At 42.7% G+C, this 21,475-nt stretch overlaps 1 pseudogene; it reads right to left on the minus strand.

Annotated features, from left to right (window-relative positions):
* The window catches only part of LOC125120815 (NADH dehydrogenase [ubiquinone] 1 beta subcomplex subunit 5, mitochondrial-like), a 138,260-nt pseudogene that overhangs the window by 108,664 nt on the left and 8,121 nt on the right, over positions 1–21,475 (minus strand).

The raw sequence follows: 21,475 nt of genomic DNA on the forward strand, positions 1-21,475 counted from the left end.
TGAAACTCTCGGGAGTCTTCCAGTCTCCATGTCAAGAAGCATAGGATGCTTAGAAAAGAATTTCCTAGCAAAGAAATTGCTGCATGTTCCCCATGTGGCTATTGGAAGGATGAAGCAATGACATCTTCCAAAGTGGCACCTCCTTTTTTTTCTCCTTTTTTCCTTAGAAATTGCCTTTAGTGTTGGTAAGGGTACATTTCCCAAAGATAGAAAGCAACCTAAAGTGACAAGTAACTGGAAATTTTGAAATTTTTCTTTTTGCGGTCAGTAATCCCAACAGTGTTCTTCCCATTGGAGAGTCACTCATAATTTCTGACTATTCGTTCATCCACAGGAATGTAGCAGATTTGGAAATTCCCAATCACCATTCTTGTCAGGGATTCATTTCTTCACCATGCCAAATCTTGTCTACCGTGGAAGTATGCATTTAGAAGTGTGCAGAATTTCTATTTCTTTCACATTTTTGGATCAGTAAGTCAAAATAAACACTTTGGAGAATGACTGAGGATGGAAGATGACAGAGTGGATGGCTTCCAGTATTACATCACCAAATGTGATGTTCCAAACTCTTTGGCAATAGCGATACCGTATTTACAAATATTTCCTTCCTATAAATTTTAAACTAAAAGTTGGCTAACATTAGTAATTATCTCAACATCTGTCTCTAACTCTATTCAAGCTTAATAGGTTAATCATGCTTGTTTACTTGCTGAAAAAAGAGCAAGAGGAAGAAATGGTCAATTGCCAAGTGACTGAGAGCTTCTGTTTGTGTTAAGATTCAATTCTCTTTCATTTTCAGATGTGAAATCTATGCCATTTTGCCCCCAGAGAATGAAGCAGGCTTTTTGCTAAGGTCTTTGGCAGGACTGGGGAGGCACCCTGTACTGCTGCATCAGCCAAGGGGGGTCCATGTGGCAACTGAGCAGCACACTTTAAATGAGGGGCCCTGGAAGAGGTCAGAGGAAGAAAGGTGAAGGAAGATGCTGGCAGTTGTGGGCTGGCTGCTGGCTCTTCTTTGTTCCATTCTGGCAAGCAGTGAAGTAAACCCCTGCTCACCGACTCTGGGCAGCAGAATCCTTTACAGCTTACCAAGTACTCGTACATACAATAACTCATCTGGCTTTCTCAACATCCTTATATTCAAGAAATGGCCAGTATACACAGTAAATTTTTTTCTTTTTCGTCATTTTAGGGCCGCACCCGCAGCATATGGAAGTTCCCAGGCTAGGAGTCGAATCAGAGCTGCAGCTGCCAGCCTACGCCACAGTCGCAGCAACATGGGATCCAAGCTGCCTCTGTGACCTACACCACAGCTGGAGGCATTGTGGGTAGGTCAGGGATTGAACCTGCCTCCTTATGGACACTAGTTGGGTTCATTACCACTGAGCCATGACAGGAACTCCACAGTAAATACTATTTTGTATTATATTCCACTAAGTTTTCAGGCTTTGGTGTCAAACTACTGGGATTCAAATATTAATTCAGTCACTGTCTGGCTGTGTGACCTTAACTAAGTGATGCTAAGTGAAACATGCCGGTCACAGAAGGACAAATAATGCATGATTCCATTTGTATGAGGTATCTAAAAAAGTCAAAGTCACAGAATCAAAGAGTGAAATAATGGTTACCAGGGGCAGGAAGAGAGGAAGGAACAGGGAATTGCTAATCAGTGGGTATAAAGTTTCAATTAAATGAGGTGAATAAATCCAAGAGATTTCCTGTACAACAATTGTACCTAGGTTAACAATACTGTTTCATAAAGATAAAAATTTAAGAGGGTGGAGCTCACTTTAAATATTCTTACCACAATAAAATAAAATTTTTAAATAGATTTAAACATAAAACATAAGACCAACAAAGGAAATATGAGTGAATATACCATCTTAGGGAGGGAAAGAACTTTTTAGGCATGAAAGCAAAGACAGAAACCACACTAATAAACATAGATTACGAATAATAGCTAACATCTATTAAGGTCCTACTACGTGCCGGGCCATGTACTAAGGACTTGTGTTGTCTCATTTAATCTTCATATCAATCATATGAAGTAGCTATGATAGTAATCACCCTTTCATGAATAAGAAAAACAGATACTGTTAGTTGTCTTGCCAGAATCCATTTGCCCCTTCTTTCTTTCTTTTTTGGTTGCATTGCATGTAGCAGCTTAACATGGGATCTCAGTTCCCAGACCAGGGATTGAACCTGGGCCACAGCAGTAAAAGCATAGAGTACTAAGCACTGGACCACCAGGGAACTCCCTTCCCTTCATCCTTTCTAAGAGAACCTCAATTTTTTCAGTTATCTACCCCTTCATGCAGAATTTGTGACCCCAGAGGTGAACTCATTAAGCCAGTCAGTGATTGGTTCAGGAATGAGTGTATGGCTGACTTTCAGCCAATTGACACATACTTGCTGAGAAATTCTGGAAAATTTCTTTCTCAGCTTTAAGAGAGACCAATGAAGAAACCAGTGTTCCTTACTTGCTGACTGTGAAAGTAAACTGTAGCTGTTGCTGGCATCCATCTTGTAACCATGAGGGAAACCAGCCTAAGGACAGACAAAACATGAGAAGAAAGAGACAATACGATTGAAGAGAAGTGGATTTAAGTTCTACTGCATCTGAAATCTACACTACTGGACATCTACCCATATGAGCCTCATTGTTAACCAGTTTGATCCTGGCGTCTGTTGTACCTTCAAGTTAACTAAGTCTTCTACCATCTCTATATTGCTATTAATATCTCCAGTAACTTTTTTTTTTTTGCTTTTTAGGCCCACACTTGCGGCATATGGAAGTTCCCAGGCTAGGAGTCAAATCAGAACTGGAGTTGCCAACCTACGCCACAGCCACTACAACATGGGATCCAAGCCACGTCTGCAACCTATACCACAGCTCACGGCAATGCCAGATCCTTAACCCACTGAGCAAGGCCAGGGATCAAACCCACATCCTCTTGGGTACTAATCAGATTTGCTTCCTCTGTGCCACAATGGAAACTCCTCCAGTAAACTTATATTTAAAATATTATATTTCTTATTCCTAGGAGGTTTTTTTTTAGCTGTGCCCATGGCATGCAGAAATTCCAAGCCAGGGATCAAACAGACACCACAAGAATGACCCAAGTACCTGCAGTGACAACACTGGATCCTTAACCCACTGTACCACAAAAGAACCCCTAGAAGTTCCATTACAATTTCTATTTTTCTACTGAGATTTTATATTTGCTCTTCTATAATGAGCATATTTTCCTTTATCTCTATGTGTTGTTACAACTATTTTAAAATATTTATTTTCCAAATCCAACATTTGAGTCATTTTAATGTTGATCACCATTGATTCTTTTTTTCCTTGAGTATAGAATAACATTTTTCTATATGCCTAAAAATTTTGGATTTTATATTGTGCAGGCTCTTGATTCTGCTATATTCCTCTAAAGAGTGTTTGTTTGTTTTATGAATTATCTTAGCTGAACTTCATGTCAAATCTTCCTCTCCTTCAGTGAATGACAACTAAAGTCTCTATTCAGTACTTCTAGCTTCAACTGATGTGCTTGGAGTTCACCTCAAGTGAAGATGTCAAGTAGCTAGTTAATTGGAGAGGCATATTTAAATCCAGGAGTGAGATTTGGACTAGAGACAAAAGGTTGGGAGGATTAAGCATACAGATGATAGACGAAGCCATTGGAGTAGATGAAATCACTCAAGCATAAAGTGAGTAAAAAGGAGGGTGTATTTGTTTCTTTTCCATATGAACAACCAGTTCTTCAACTCTCCAGACACTAATTGGGTATCCAATGATTCGATTCAATTCTGACATTAAATACCCAGAGCTAGCATCAGACCCCACAGCTTAAAGGCTCACCTGCCCCTCAGACACCAATCAGAGTCTCAAGCCTCCCCTACTTCTGACCAATTTGTCATAAATTGGTGGTTCCCACTGAACCCCTCCTTAGGTTGATAATTTGCTGCAATTGCTCACAGAACTCAAAAAAGCACTTCACTTACTAGTGCCAATTTATTGTAAAAAACATTACAAAGGATACAAATGGACACCCAGATGAAGAAGTACACAGGCTGAGGTCCAGAAGGGCCTCCTAGTACATGAATTTCTGCACCACCTCCTAGCACCCTCCAGATACAGACCAACCTGGAAGCTCTTCAAAGCCCATAGTGGAAGGGCTTTTATGGAGGTTTCATTAAATATGCATAATTAATTAAATCATTGGCCATTGGTGATTAATGCAATCTCTAGTTCCTCTCCCCTCCTGGGAGGTCAGACAGAGGTGAGGGGAAGCCTGAAAGTTCCAACCCTCATGCCTTGGCCTTTCTGGCAACAAATCCTCATTCTGAAGCTATCTAGGGGCCCCCAGCCATGAATCACCACATTAACAATGCAAAAAGACACCTCATCCCTTTGGAGAAGTCCTTGTGCCAGGAAGTAAGGGAAAAGACCAAATAAATATTTACTATATCAAGAAATGACAACCAGGTTCATGGATTGGAAAATATAGTATCATTAAGGCATAAGTCCTCCCCAAATTGGTCAACAGATGCAATCACAATAAAACATACCACTCTTATTTTTGTAGAAATTAACAAACTTATTTCAAAATGTATATGTAAATGAAAAAATTCTAAAATAACCAAGGTAATCTTGAAGAAAAAAATAAAAACAAAATTGGAAGACTTCAACTACTGAATTTCAAAAGTTAATATAAAACAATAGAAATATATCCCACCTGCTTATCCCCCTTACATGCAACTGAGACCTATACACCTGTTGTCCACACAACAAGGAATCTTTTTTGTTGTTGTTGTTGTTGTTGTTGTTTGCTTTGTAGGGCTGCACCTGTGGCATATGGAAGTTCCCCAAGGAGTCTTTTAAGCAGTGAAAGATTATATAGATATCCTAAGTCAAGTCAAAGTCTTTTCAAAGATACAAACTAACCATACACCTTAGTGTTATCATTTGGACGTGCTGACAACAATAGAGAATATAATCAAAGCAATAAGAAAGTTCTTGATCTCAGAAGAAAATTATTGGCGTACTGTAGATTGATTTTAGATTCTGCTTACCTTAATCCAACATTTCCCAAAGTGTATTACTTGATAACCATGCTTCATGTAAAGGAAGGAAGGTAATTCTTAACCAAATAAATTTGGGGATTGCTGAGTTCAGCAAACCTTGGTTTTATTTGCTGCAAGCACCTTTAATGTACTAATGTGTATTATATGTCTCCAAGATGGCAGAGAGTAGAATTTTGTGTTTGAGACCCTTTTTAAAATTAACTAGTGTTCAGTGGAACAACATACTTTGACAAATACTATCTCAGGGCAATGGAAAAAAGCTACACATAGAAATTTATAATCTTTCTCTGACAAAAGAATGAAGAGCTAATCTTCAAGCCTATTAAAGGAACCCTTATATTTTAAGTATCTACTTCTTAATAAAAGAACACAAGATTAGGAGGTAGGAAATGTGCTCTCTTCTAAACAGCTGTGTGACCTTGGGCAAGTATCACTTTAATCCTTCCTAATCAAATCTCTTTCCTACAGCTGTAAAAGCAGAATTCCCCTGGTCACAGAGTTCTTTGTGGTGGCCAAATATAAATATATTTCAATTAAGAGAATTAAGGAGAATATAAATGTTAGGATGGAAATCCCCAGACTGTCCAGTTAGAAATTCCCTCCAATTGTTCTGGTTCTTGCTCTTTGAGTACTGATCACAGTTTGATGTTGGGCTTGGTTCCAGTGTCCCCATAGGCAGAGTGAGGTCAAAGATGCACACTGCTGGGCAGAGCCATCAGGGATGCCAGCGAGGAAGGGTCTGTTTTGTAGGCCTTCCGATCCATGGCTGCTTTCGCGTAATGTCCCCTCCCCAACCAGGCCTATAGAAATAGTTGTGGGGAAGGGGGGGGGTGGTCTTTAAAGAACATAAAGTTATAAAAGTCCAGAATAATACAGATGATTAGCCCTAGGGGAAGAATCTGGGAAAAAAGGCTCTAGTGTTGGTAAGAATCCATAATACAAAATGTCTTTTACCATATATATTTTTCCATTTTATCTGTCACAGTGAATTTCTTTTTTTTTTTTTTTTGAGAAGCAATGAAGAGGATCTTTTATTCATCACACAGAAAAAATACAGAATAGATTTAATAATTTATTTTTCCCTAAAGAGAATATGTTTTATATTTAGAGAAATAAAAGATAAATTGTCAGGAGTTGCTTTTGGAGAATGATCAATAAGTGCTTTGTCAATGGTTGGATACTGATATCAGGGACCATCACCTCTTGCACACATTAATCTTCACACTTCCAACTCCTTTAACCGTAATTCAGCCTTTTTAGCTTCAATTTGAAGGATAGCCATTGTTTTTTCACAATTCTTTTCAGGACCATCAAAGAAAGTTCGGGCAATCCATCTTGATACAGGATGCTTGAAATGTTCCCAGTGTTCTGGGATATAGCCTTCTGGAATTTCTGCTAACTCAGCTTTACCAGTGAATACATTCACCAGTAAAGTTATGCCAATTGCTACTGGAATCCCAGTCAACAAAATATAGAATCTCATTAATTTCAAAAAACAACTGCCATAGAATCCAGAAGGCTTGATGATAAACAGTCTTTTCCATGGTCTCCACTGTGTCTCAAAGGAGTGGCAATCTTAGGAAAGCCATGGTTGAGGAACCCCCCACCCCAAATCTAATCGAGTGCCAAAGTGGCTGCGGGACAGAGCCGCCATAGCAGTGACCAAAGCCCACTGCACATTGTTTTGTTGTGGGTTTTTTTGTTTTTTGTGGGTTTTTTTTGCCTTTTTATGGCCATACTTGCGGCATATGGAAGTTCCCAGGCTAGGGGTTGAATCAGAACTGCAGCTGCCAGCCTATGCCATGGCAACTTGGGATCTGAGCCATATCTGCAACCTACACCACAGCTCACAACAATCCCAGATCTTTAACCCACTGAGCAAGGCAAGGGATCAAACCTGCATCCTCATGGATACTAATTGGGTTCATAACCTGCTGAGTCACAATGGGAACTCCATCACAGTGAATTCTGCTAATCAGAGATTTATTTAACATTAGCTGATTTTAGAAAATTAGCAATATTGCTGAGTGTTAAAGAACTTTTAAACATTTATCTAGAGTGTGAAATTTGCTCAGTCAGGCCACTTTCCTCTTAATACTTGAAATTACTTGCACTCAGGGAATAGGACTGTGATTGGCGGTGTGGGGATAAGAGGACCCTGGGTTGGGAGGGGGTTTCTAGGCCTGGTGGAGAAAAGATGAAGAGATAGCAATGACAGAGAGTGGAAGTGTGAAAAAGGAGGATGTTAATAACAAATTATCCAATTCCAAATAACTCCAAGGGCCTGTCCTTCTTCTATTTCTTCTTCCTCCCTCTTCATTGTTTGCTCTCCTGCTGAAAGGAACCAGGAAAGCTGGGACTAGGGTTAAGCAACATCATGGATGAACTTGATTTTCTTTTTCGTTTCCTTTTTTTTTTTTTTTTGCCATTTTTTGGGCTGCTCCTGCAGCATATGGAGATTCCCAGGCTAGGGGTCGAATCGGAGCTGTAGCCACTGGCCAACGCCAGAGCCACAGCAACGGGGGATCTGAGCTGCGTCTGCAACCTACACCATAGCTCACGGCAATGCCGGATGCTTAACCCACTGAGCAAGGCCAGGGATTGAACCTGCAACCTCATGGTTCCTAGTCGGATTCGTTAACCACCGCGCCACGACGGGAACTCCTCCTTTTCTTTTTTTTTATGGCTGCACCCATGGCATATGGAGGTTACCAGGGCAGGGATCAGATCTGAGCCACAGCTGTCCTACACCACAGTTGCAGCCTCTGCCACCACTGCAGCAATGTCAGATCCTTTTAACCCACTGCATCAGGCAGAGGACCAAACCTGCACCACCACAGAGACAATACCAGATCCTTAACCAGTTGTGCCATAGCAGGAACTCCTGAACTTGGTTTTCACAAGCTAGTCTTAGAAGCTGAAAATGACCTATTATTGTGAGATCTAAACATGTTCCAAATTCCAAAGGACCTCCTTACAAGAGAAATTGTTTGGGATATTATCTGTTCATGAGCTGAAAGTTTCCAATAATATCTAGTCATAAATCTTTACTGGTTACCTACTCTGGGAAGGAATTGTTAGGTACTAAATTTACAGAGAGAATAAGCGACATCTCCTCTGATCTCACAAAGCTTAATGATCATGTTTGTACTTAAAAAGTCATTCAAGTGCAGAAAATGAGTTGAAGGGAAATAAGATTCAAACCAGAAGACCAGACTGGAAACAGTTTGATTTTAAGAACTTGGTACTTAATCTTTAATGAACATTTCTGAGGGGAAAGGCATTAACAAGACTGCTAATACAAGTCTTTTGTATTTTCAGCAGAATTTGTATTTTTTTTTGTTTTTTGTCTTTTTAGGGCTGTACCTGCAGCACATGGGGGTTCCCAGACTAGGGGTCAAATCAGGGCTGTAGCCACTGGTCTACACCACAGCCACAGCAACGCCAGATCCAAGCTGTGTCTACAATTTACACCAGAGCTCACAGCAATGCTGGATCCTTAATCCACTGAGCAAGGCCAGGTATCGAACCTACTTCCTCATGGATGCTATTCAGATTTGTTTCCACTGAGCCATAGTGGGAACTCCAGAACCTTTTGATTAGTGGAATAATGGGCATTGATTAGTGGAATTATGGGCATTCTGATTTTGATTAATGGAATAATGGGCATTCTTTGCCTCTTTGTAGGTTTATAATGAATAACTGGTTTGGTTTTAACATTCAGTGGCAACATCTGTTAGTCCTTGGCTAAGGAATGGCCACAGAATCCCTCAGGCAGAAACTTCAGGGGTTGGCAGTTGGAAATTCTGTCCTGCGCTGAAGTGATAAGGGTAGGATGGTATGGTTAGGACTTACATATCTGCTACCCCCTGTTGGGGTGGGCAGTAACTTCTAGATCCCCGTACAAGTTATGGGAATACCATGGAATCCAGAACTTGTCTTAGCCCCATCCTCTTAGATGCCTCTCTGTCAGCCAATTCTAACCATCTGTCTGGGTATTCCACATGCTGAGGTGACCCATATTTTAAGAAGCACATATCCAGTCATTGCATAGCATCTAGCAATAATAGACACTGATTGGAGTGGTGGACATACGGTTTGTTTATGGAACAAGTTTGTGTTCGTATCTTCTATCCTGTCTTCATTTCACAGTTTTATTTTTTTTCTTCTGTTAGTACTTATCCTTCAGTGCTTAATAAGTCTGGCTTCTCAGACTGTCAGATACAGAAAATAAATTGGTGGTTATCAGTGGGGAGAGGGAGGGGGAGAAGGCAATATGGGGTAGGGGAGTAAGAGGTACAAACTATTAGGTATAAAGTAAGCTATAAGGATATATTGTACAATATGGGGACTGTAGCCAATATTTTATAATAACTATAAATGGAACATAACCTTTAAAAGTTGTGAATCACTATATTGTACATCTATAACTTATATAATATTGTAGAGCAACTATACTTCAATTTTATTTTATTTTATTTTGTCTTTTTGCCATTTCTTGGGCCACTCCTGTGGCATATGGAGGTTCCCAGGCTAGCAGTTGAATTGGAGCTGTAGCCGCCGGCCTATGCCACAGCCACAGCAACGCAGGATCCGAGCCACATCTACAACCTACACTACAGCTTACGGCAATGCTGGATCCTTAACCCACTGAGCAAGGCCAGGGATCAAACCTGCAACCTCATGGATTTGTTAACCACTGAGCCATGATGGGAACTCCTATACTTCAATTTTAAAAAAGAAGTCTGGGAGTTCCCATCGTGGCACAGCAGAAACGAATCTGACTAGGAACCATGAGGTTGTGGGTTTGATCCCTGGCCTCACTCAGTGGGTTAAAGATCTGGCATTGCCGTGAGCTGTGGTGTAGTTCACAGAGGCAGCTCAGATCTGGCGTTGCTGTGGCTGTGATGTAGGTCGGCAGCTATAGCTCCAACTAACCTCCATATGCGGCAGGTTTGGTCCTAAAAAGACAAAAGACAAAAAATTAAAATAAAAAAAAAAAGTCTGGGAGTTCCCGTCGTGGCGCAGTGGTTAACAAATCTGACTAGGAACCATGAGGTTGCGGGTTCGGTCCCTGCCCTCGCTCAGTGGGTTGGCGATCCGGCGTTGCCGTGAGCTGTGGTGTAGGTTGCAGACGCGGCTCAGATCCCGCATTGCTGTGGCTCTGGCGTAGGCTGGTGGCTACAGCTCCAATTCGACCCCTAGCCTGGGACCCTCCATGTGCGCGGGAGTGGCCCAAGAAATAGCAACAACAACAACAAAAAAGACAAAAGAAAAAAAAAAAGTCTGGCTTCTTTTAGTGCATTATCATTTAGCCATCCTTCCTCTAGGTTCTAACACCACAATGTATCATGGATACTTTGGATAAATGTTGAAAATATTCCCAAGCACCTACTGTATGTAAAACTCTGCCTTGAGTGCTGGGGGGACCACGAAGATGACTAGGAAGAACGCTGGCCCTTGCTTCATAGAGCATTTCTTTTGATCTTTTCCGGCTCTGCTGAAATTTCCTTTAATCCTCTGTTATTACCTCCCTAGTTCTACCCTCTCTAGCTCCCCACTGCCTCTGAAACACAATCTTCCAGGTATAACAGACTGTGATATTAATGTAATTACATTACAGGAAGAATCACACCATTCCCTAGGATAGCCTCCTCCCGCACTGAATCTGAGCTTGGCCATGTGACTTGGTTTTGGCCAGTGGACATTAGCAAACACAATGCAAGCAGAGGAAGCCTTGTCCAGACTCCTTGAAGATGAAAGCTACTGGAAAGAGAAGCCTGGCTAAGCCCAGCATCTGGTGGTTCTCCCAGCTGAAGGCAGTCACAGGAGAGCCTAGGCAAGACAAACAGGAGAACCTCCCAGCCTTGCCACAGAAACATAAACAATAGTTGTTGTACAAGCCAAAGTTTTGGTTGTTTTGTTATGCAGCGATTGGTAACTAAAACACACACCTTACTTTCAAGGCCTTTCTCTGACTCTGTCATGGAAGAATTCCATTTTAGTCCTGAAGGATTCCAGCCAACTCTTCAAGCTGTTATGTTAAGGTCTATTTTTGTTGTTGTTGTTTGTTCTTTCTTGGCCATCCGTGGCACATGGACCTCCCAGGCCAGGGATCAGATCCAGGCCGTAACTGCAACCATGCCAAAGCCACGGCAACACCAGATCCCTTAACCCACAGCTCCAGGCTGAGGACTGAACCCATGTGCCTGCAGGGGCACTGCCAATCTCATTGCACTATAGCAGGAACTCCGCTAAGGTCTATTATGCAAGAAGAAAGAGCCTGTGCTCTGGCATCAAGGCCTTCTTGGCTATGAGGCTTTAGACAACTTATTTAACCTTTCTAAGAATCAGTTTTCTGCATTAGAGCAGTATTTCTCAAAATGTGGCATACCTGCATCAGAATTACTAGGAGTTTTTATTAAAAAATAGTCTTAAGCAGCTATTTTTATAATAGTCCCAAACTGGAAACAATGTCAACATCCATCAACTGGTGAAAGGCGATGATATATTCATACAATGGAATACTTCCCAGCACTAAAAAGGACAGAATACTAACATGGTTGACTCTCTCAGATATTATTTTGAGCAAAAGCCGGACAAAGAAGAATACGTAGATAGATGACTCTATTTTAAGTCTCAGAACAGACAATATTGATTTGTGATTATCGGACAAAACAAGCTGATGAAATTAGAGCTATGATCACCTCTGAGTGGGAGGCGGAAGGAATAATTGGAGAGAAGCATGAGAGAACTGGCCGGCATGATGGAAATGGTCTGTATCTCGATTTGGATGTAGGTTACATAAGTGCATGCATCTGTCAAAACACCAAACTGCATACCTAAAATCTGTGCATCTTTATATGAAAATTATACCTCAATTTTATTTATTTATTTATTTATTTTGTCTTTTTGCCTTTTCTAGGGATGCTCCCGTGGCATATGGAGGTTCCCAGGCTAGGGGTCTAAACGGAGCCATAGCCGCCAGCGTACACCAGGGCCACACCAACGCAGGATCCAAGCCATGTCTGCGACCTACACCACAGCTCACGGCAACACTGGATCCTTAACCCACTGAGCAAGGCCAGGGATCGAACCCACAACCTCATGGTTCCTAGTCAGATTCGTTAACCACTGAGCCACCACAGGAACTCCCATACCTCAATTTTAAAAAGAGATTGCAGAAATCACGCAGATTTGGGCCTGCCTTGTGGGCTGGATACTTAAACTGGCTTTCTTAAACTCTATTTCATCTCCTATGGGGAGAAGTTGAAAAGCTGAGAATGAATTTTCCAAGTGTCCTCAGAGCTAGGCTTCTGAGTGTGAGTTGGTTCTGCTAGCTAGATGTGTCCATGAGAGATCTGAAAAGTGGAAAGAAGGAAATTCCACTCTGCCATCTCTCTGCAGAGCTTCAGGCCAATAAATGGGCTCTGACAAATGGCAGCACTGGCAGAGGCCAGAGTCCATACTGCACTGTAAGTGGGTGGCAGTGACAGCCTCACAGACAAGAGGGGCAGACTGACAAGTCAGCAAACCTCTGGATCTCAGCTGCAGTGAAATGACCTTGAGACCAAAAGCCAAGTGGTTTTCTCTCCTCCAGCCCTTCCAATGATTTTGTATGTACCTCATGCCTTATTCTAAATCTTTTTCTGCTTCATATACCTAGAGTAGTGTCTATTTCCTGCACTGAACCCTAATAGAGAGTCCCCACTACCCTCCTCCAGCCACCCAGACCTAATGGAGGAATGATGGAACCTAGTGATTCTATCATAGGGAGTGTCTCTGAAGCTCACATATCTCAACAGTTTAAAAGAAGGCACTTGCAGAGTTCCCGTCGTGGTGCAGCAGAAACGAATCTAACTAGGAACCATGAGGTTGCAGGTTCAATCCCTGGCCTTTCTCAGTGGGTTAAGGATCTGGCATTGCTGTGAGCTGTAGTATAGGTCACAGACGCCGCTCAGATCTTATGTTGCTGTGGCTGTGGTGTAGGCCAGCAGCTGTAGCTCCGATTGGACCCCTAGCCTGGGAAACTCAACATGCCTCAGGTACTGCCCCAAAAAGAAAAAAAAAAAAAAGGCACTTTACATAGAGATGCTCAGTAAACTAAGCATCATCTAAATTATTGGGATTATTAGGTTAAATTATTGAGATTATTACTGGACAAGATATAAAAATCCATGAACGCTTAGATGTGTGGTAAAACATATACTCCTTTTGAAAAATGTCAATCAGACTCATTTTTTCTGGCTAAATTGCCATGGCTTGGTGGTTGCCATCAAGTGAAGCCAAACAGGCTGCCTTAGCCACAGCTGTGTGGACCAGACTGGTGAAGGAGCCACAGGGTACTAGACTCAGGCTGGGCAGAAGGGACGCCAACTGCCCTAGAGCAGTTTGGCTGGATCTCAGCTAACCCTGCCCAGTGCCCTCCCCACATGGTCTCTCACAGATGCACTTAGCCTGCTACAGTCCTTTCTCCATGGGGACTTTGAAATCTTTTAAGTTTGTAAATCGGATCACATCACTTTCCTTCAATGGCTTCTATTTGTATTTGAGATTAAATTGTAGGCTCTTGAAAAGCTTAGCTAACGAGGCCCTCAAATCTCATACAACTCTTTCCTCCACAACCCTGCCTCAGATTAAGTTGGGGTTCTTACTGTATTTTCCCTTGTGCCTTTTCCTTGGAACCACTTTCACAATTTTTACTGCATAATTTATAATTACTTAATACTTCTCTCCCACATTAGATGTAAGCTCAATGAGAACAACATTTGTGTATCTTGTTACCTAGCCCAGTGCCTGGCACATAGAAGGTGCTCAGTGAATATTTAGCTCAACAAATGAACAAGTACATGCTCTCACTCTCATTGCTGAGCCTAGTGGCTTCTTGGAAAAGCATCATTCAGGGCAACCTTAGGTCTTTGTGGTAACCCATTATACTCAGAACCAATTTGCCTATTTAACCTGCAGGTTGATGAGATTCAAGATTAAAAAAAGATATTGGCAATTGTAGGGGCAGATGGAAGAGTCCAGGGGTCCTGAGGCCATGGCTGAGAGGTTAGATTCAGGGGCAGTTTTTTATCTTAGCCTCAGAATAAGAGCAGAAACTAGTCTATTGGTTCTAAGCTTCCTTGTTTGTTGAGTCTTGCAGGTGCACTGTGTGGGACTTGTCACTTGCCCCTTAGGAGGCTGCTGCTTAGAAAACTGTGTGAGACATCAGGTACCAAAGGGTTTGGGAAAAATTAACCAGTTTCTGGTGGCACATATTATTACCACAAGTACTGATTTATCAAGAACAGATTCTGAAAAATCAAATAAACTGCACTTCTTGTATTATTGTGCACTTCAAAGGATTTTCATTTACAAGGAAATAGAGATGCTCACAGCTTCCACCTAAAGTCAAGTCAGCTCTCATCACAGCTTAGAGGAGCCCAGGAAATTCCCTTTGCCCTTCTGAAGCTCCTTGGGTAGCAGTGTCTCACCTCCTGTGAAAATACCCATCAGTGCCTTCCTCAAAATTCTACACACCCCTGCTCCGGCCCCAGAGGAACTAAGTGAGGTTCCTGCTTCCCGTGAGACCTACTTACCCATGACCCCCGCCCCCCTTTCCGAGCATATTGAGCCTCTGGCTGATCTCTGGACAGCTTCAAAGAAGAATGAGACCCACTACTTTCTTCAAGGAACCAGTCGCTTGCCAGGACACTTATTGCTCTGGTTTAACAGGCTCAGAGTCTTCAGCACTGACTCTCTGGGAGGATTAGAAGAGACAATGTACTTAGCCCAGAGCCTGGGAGATGATAGCTGCTCTAAAATGTTAGCTATTACCATTATTGAGGCTGAAAATTTTGGAACCTCATCCCCTGAAATGATTTCTGATGCAACTTTCATCTCAGAAGCTTTTTTCCTAATCGCTTAGAATTCAAAATAAGAAGCAAACTTTCCTTCCAGACAAAAGGTGGAGGTAGAGGCTCTCTTTTTCTTATTTTTCTCTTCTCATTCTTTATGGTTTTCCTGAAAAATATTCCTTATACACCTACCATTGTGAGGCAATTGCCAAACACAGGGTAATATGTAGTTTTGGCTCTTGTGGCACCTGTAACTCAAGGGCAGGCACCCAGGGAACAAATTACACAAACTTTCCTAACTCATAATTCAATGACAAAAGAAGTACTATCAAAACACAAAACAGGGTAGGGACTGACCCAGTCAGAGAGGTCAAGGAAATATCCTTGAGCAAGCCATGGTTGAGCAGAGTTTTGAAAGATGGTAGGAATTAATCAAGCCAAGGCTTGGATGAGAGAGGTGGAGGCACCAATGTAGGCAGAAGGAACAGCAGGAGCAAGGATTCTGAAGAAGCCAGGCAGATTTCCTGCTTTTCAGTGTTGTGTGTGTGTGTGTGTGTGTGTGTGTGTTTGGTTTTAATAGTTTTTACTTTTCTCTATGGACTAGAACCGTAGGACTTAATAAGCCCAAACATGATGTTGTAGAAGAAACTGGAATGGAAGTTCTGGGACCTGGGCACTAAGTACTACCTCACCAAGTCATTTTCTGACTTCCATGTGTATATATGACATCTTGAGTCTTTAACCATTTCAAGGCTCCCATTTCTTCATCTGCAAAATGAGGGTCTGAGAATAAATGGACTTTGGGATGATTCTCAGGATCTTGCATACTTTTAGATTAGCTACGTAGATTGGGTATTTACTGGACCCTTCTCCTCCACGTATACCATGTTTCTAGGGTATGACCTCCCCTTGCTCTCCTGATCATAACTAATTGGTTTGGGGGTAGGAACTGACTCAAGCTGGGCCAATCGGATTTTATTCCTTGAGAACTTTAAATTAGGCTAGCTCTTGGAATGGAGGTAAAAACTGAGAAGTTGTAGGGAAACTACTTTCTTCCCACAGGGTAGACCAAGCAAAGAAAGGAAGATGTCAGAGTGAAGAATAAAGCACACTGGCACAAAGAAGCTGCATGGGCCCTGAGAGCTTTCAAGTTCTTATCTAAGGGCAACTCTATGCCTGCCTTTGCATTCCACAAGATGCTTCTATATCCTTTTATTATCATTATTATTTGTTTTTTGCTTTTTAGGGCTGCACCTGTAGCATATGGAAGTTCCCAGGCTAGGGGTCAAATCGGAGATGCAGCTGCCAGCCTACACCACAGCCAGAGCAACGCCAGATCTGAGATGAATCTTCAACCTACACCACAGGTCATGGCAACGCCAGATCCTTAATCCTCTGAGCGAGGCCAGGGATTGAACCTGCATCTTCACGGATACCAATCAGGTTCGTTACCACTGAGCCATGACAGCAACTCCTATATCCTTTTAATAAATTCCTTTTTTCCTTTAAGCTAGCTGAATTATATAGCAGATTGTAGCAGGTATTATGTTTGTCTAACTGTTTTTCCCCACCCAACCCCTTTTGATTTCCCTGGGTAACTCCTCCCCCAATTTTCATGAGTTTCCAATAGGATAAATCATCAAAGATACTCCCCCCAGGGGTGAGCATGTGATCTAGCATGACCAGCCAGGGCACCCTATCTGCCTGGCCACAATGATTGGCTAGTATGTAGGCACATAACCCAGGAAAGGCCAATCAATGTCTTCCCTAGGACTGAAAGAGGGAGATGGAAAAATTCTTTCTGCTTAGGTGGCTACACTGGGATGATGTGCATTTGGGAATTAGTCTCCATTTTATTTCTTTGTGAAGAGACTCTGCAGAATGACACCCAACAGAGACAAGTCACCTGAAGAGATGGGGAGAAAGAGAGTGAGAGACCTCTGAAACACCAAACCTTAGATTCTACCCTGCCTTGAGCCAAATCCATTCCTAGATTTTCCAGTTATGCAAGTCAATAAATTTCTTTCTTTGTTTAAGCTAACTGGGTTTCCATAACTTGCAATTAGAATAGTCCTGACTCATATAAGTTCATTTCTATTAACTTGCATGCAAAATCCTAACTAATGGGACAATATAGCGAATATAAGGTTTTATGAAGTCTTTATTATGTCCCTGTAGAATTAAAAATACCACTATATTGGCAGAGGCTCCCAACCCCGTAACTCCTTTCAGTCCACTTGCTATAGTTCTGTCAGCCTTTGATCTCTGTTATGGGTTGAATTGTGTTCCCTGCAAAGCTCCCCAAAAAGATATGCTGTAGTCCTACTCCAGTGTCTCAGAATAAGTTCTTATTTGGAAATACATTCATTGAAGATGTAATCAATTAAGATGTGGTCAAACTTAAGTAGGGAGGGGCCCCTAATCCATTATGACAGGAGTCCTTATAAGAAGACAGCCATGTGAAGACAGAAACCCACAGAGAACACCAGGTGAAGATAGAGCCTAGGGCCACTAGAGCTAGGGGAGAGGCATGGAATGGCTTCTCCCCTCAGAAGGAACCAAATATGCCAAACGGAGCTATGTTTGGATAATGGTTGCAAGTAAAGAAGGTGCTGCATTCGCTGCTTCCAATCAGGGTTGTAATTTTATTTAGATCAGAACGACTGTCCTTAGACCATTGTCCTATTCCACTACTCTCCTCCCAGTCTCCTTTTGCTCTAGGGAAACTGGAGGCCTAGATGAAAATTCAGACTCAACTCTAGTGGAACTGGCTTCAGAGCCCAGTTTCCAAGGGACTCAAGCATATCTAAGGAAAAGGGTATTCATTGACTGGCTGCAAGGTGGGAAAACAGAGACAATAAGAATCATGTGCCTTGGCAGAGCCAACAAGCCAGGCACCTACAGCCGGGACCCAAGGCCCCATTCCCAGGCTTTGTCTTGGCTCTGTGTGTGAGACCACACTGGAGAATGTGGGACTCATCCTGGTCTATTCCCAACAGCCCAACACTACCTCTGACCAACCACCCCAGGGCATGGGAAAGGGAGAGGAGTGAAGGGCTGGACAAGAAGTGAAGCAAGTATGAAATCTGACATCTCTCCGCCTAGGAGAGACACACAGAGAAAAGATCCAGCTTGGCTGCCTGCTCTCCACTGCAAACTAAGATGGCATGGTCACCAGTATATGATGAAAGACTCCATGCTGAGAGCCAGATGGTTTTACTGAAAGTGGAATCTCAAAGAGGTGGAGAGAGGTTCAGAAGATGAGCTGGTATTTGTTAATCAAATACTTCTCTAGTTTCTTTCTTCTGAAAAGATCATAATCTCCCCTCTCATTCATTGGCTCCTCACGCTGTATGTTGGTAGGGCAACTGGACATGGACACTGTGGGCCCTCCAGCTAATTGTGGGAGCAGCTGCTAAGTACATTTTCAAGTCTCATCAAAGGGTGGGAGGATGGAGGGGAGAAGGTGGGGAGCCACTTCCCTAAAGAAAAAGAATACCCTAAAAAGTAACAAGGAGCAAGTTGTGGCTTGAGAAAAAAAAAAAAAATTTTCCTCTTAGGAGAGGTCAGATTCTTGATTCCCAGCAACAACTGCATGATATTGTCATTTATTGACTTAGTGTTTCAAGTGAGGTCAGCTCCAAGGAGTAGATCAAGCTGTTCTTGTCCTTCAGTCCAGATGGGTTTTGGAGACCGAGATCCCACAGGCAGTGAATCCAGGTCAGGCTTCTCTGTGCAACTCAAGCCTCCCCCAGGCACTGTCAGCAACCAGTAGCCTTGTCTCTCCTTCCCTCACCCCACCCCACACCTACACATGCCCTGGCCAGCACCCTCTCTCCTCTTCATTTACCCATGAGGCCAAACTGAGCCCTCAGCTTTTAGAAATCTCTGGGTATCTGGGTGGAGGGAAGAGGAAGGAGACGTAGGAGAGGATCACACCACGTCAAGTTCTTTACCAGCTTGAGAAGAACTTTGGTGGTATCTCCAAGGCCACCAAGATGGTTTTTCAATGGTAACTGTCTTGGAGGAGAGAAATAAAATCCTGGATCTGGGGATTTTTTTTTTTTTTGCATTGTTTTCACTTTTGGATATACCACTTAAAAGTATGTTAGATCTATTTTGTTTTTTCTTTTTTGGCCACCCCATGGCATATGGAGTTCTTAGGCCAGGGATTACATCCGGGCCACTGGTGCAACCTACGCTGGTGCAGCAATGCCAAATTCTTAACTCGCTATGCCAGGCTGGGGATTGAACCTTCATCCCAGTGCTGCAGAGATGCCACTGATCCTGCTGCACCGCAGCGAGAACTACTCACATCTTAAAGGTGGAATTAGCCTTAAAGACAACCTCCCTCCACACCATGCCATGCACCAGCATGGCTGTACAACCAGTGGGTATTTAATCAAAAGACCCTAGGGCACAGGAGAGTTTCTGGCCAGCTGCCCTGTCTCCAGTTTGCTTCTACACTCCTGTGCCCCACCTCCACCCACCTGGGCATCTTCTTCTAGTGCCCACACTTGAAAGTTTAGAGTTTCATCTTAGTCCAGGTACCTCTCTTTTCCAGTTTTCTAATAAAAACCCAGTGCTCTAGAACTTCCAATATCCTGAGATGTACCAGGGATTCAAAAGGATACATCATAGCCACTGCCAGTCTGGCCTCTGCAGATTTCACTTGGCACAAAAGAAGGATGAAGTAAAGGTAAGGAGAGACCCAGGCCCTTTTTGAGAAATAAGAAGCAGAGGGAAAGAAGAGCAAGAAGGTTAAGCCCCAAGTAAAGCTGGGACCACCAGACATTCTCAGGCAATGGTGAGAAGGGTATCCCTGCTTAAATACATGAATAGGACCTCCCCTGAAGTAATCACCTGGGAAGGTGAGATCTTTATTTCAAGAGAGGAGCCCTGTGTTATAAATATTTAGGAAACCCTCTGTTGCCTTCAGGATTTATACTTCATTATGCTAGACATCCTCAGCAATGGCAAATCTTTACAATTTCAGGACACATTTGATGACAGGAACAAGTCTAAAGTCATTTGGAGTAAAGCCTAGCGAAGAAGCTGGGCAATTCCCTGTTAGGTCAAAATGTAGGTGTGGTTGGTTTAGTGATTATTTTTCTCTTACACCTTGTAAATTGCCCAGCAGGCAGGAGGCCAGGCTGCGAGGCAGTGATCATCATGCCCACCAGTCAATAGGTCTTGACGGTGTTGGATCCAGTGGAGCAAGTACACTGCCTAGCAGGATCAGTGCCACTGAAAAAAAAAAGTCATTATCCTTCAAAGACCTTAACTTTTCTGGGTCTGCAGCAGACTCATGTTTGGCTTCTGAGCTTTCACTCTGACCCCAAACTCCCAGTCAGCTCCCTGTCAAAAGTATTTCGTCAGCCTTTCTCAAACATTGTGTTCAGGGCCAAAAGTGAGTCCCCCAGATAACCTACTATAGCGTGATGCCTTTTTCTAAATTAGTTGACAAAAGAGAACAGATAAAGCAAAAAGTAAAAGTCTCTTCCTCAATCTTACAAGCCTAGGCTACTCCTAGTAATACCTAGAATGTTTCCTTCCACCTGGTTTCTTTCTGGGGACTCTTAAGCATGATCTTTTAACTAAATCAATGCACATATTTTGAATGATACAAAGAGTCCACTGCATTAAGCACACTGACCCACCCTCTGCAGAGCCTTCAGTAGGTTGTGGGTACCTCAGACCAGTATGGCTTAATCTCTAAGTCTGGAGATCTCATGGTGCACCTATAGCCCTCAGCTCCTAGTAGAGCCCAGGTAGATTGTGGGACAAGCGAGGCTCTTCTGCTGGACTGTCCCAGTGGCAGAATCAGTGGTACTTGCTGGTTCTAGAAGCCAAGGGTCCAGGGCCAGGATCTGATCTGAATTCTACCCTATCCTAGCTAAGTCCCTTTGCTCTCCAGCTTCCTCACCTAGTAAAGACAGAGTCAGTTGGTAAGATGCCCAGGGAACTGATTCACAATGTAATGAAATACAGAAAATTATGTAATTAGAGATCTACTCAGGGAGCATCCGAATGTTGTTTAAAGGAATATTTTGATAAGCTGCTGAGTGTTCAGGAGGACAGAAAAAGATTTCTTAGTACATATTTGTTGCCTTGGCCTGCCCAGTATCCATCCCCTTATCTTTTGGCACCAGAATCAATATTTTCCTTGGGGAACAACTTCCCCCACTCTCAGTGCATATGGTCTCGGTCTTAGAGTCTGACTCCCATGTGGCTTGATTCCATCAGGCAGTGGGAATTGGCCTGTGATTCAGGCATGGCCAATCAGAGCAGCCAATCCCTCTAGTTATAGTAATTACTTCTGGTTAGCCAAATGACCCAGGTCAATTCGATGATACTCAACTCTTTGGGGACATTGTTGGGAATTGTTACAGAGACTCTTTCTGCTGGGATTGCTGAAAGGATAGGATGTAAGCCAAAACCCAACCGCCTTTTGCCATTATCAGTGAGAAGACCTGGTGGAGAATGAAGCAGGAGAAAGAACAGAGATAACCTACTATAGCGTGAAAGTGATGGGTCTTGATGAC

Source organism: Phacochoerus africanus, chromosome 2 (assembly GCF_016906955.1).
Source record: "Phacochoerus africanus isolate WHEZ1 chromosome 2, ROS_Pafr_v1, whole genome shotgun sequence".
In the NCBI taxonomy this organism is placed as follows: Eukaryota; Metazoa; Chordata; class Mammalia; order Artiodactyla; family Suidae; genus Phacochoerus; species Phacochoerus africanus.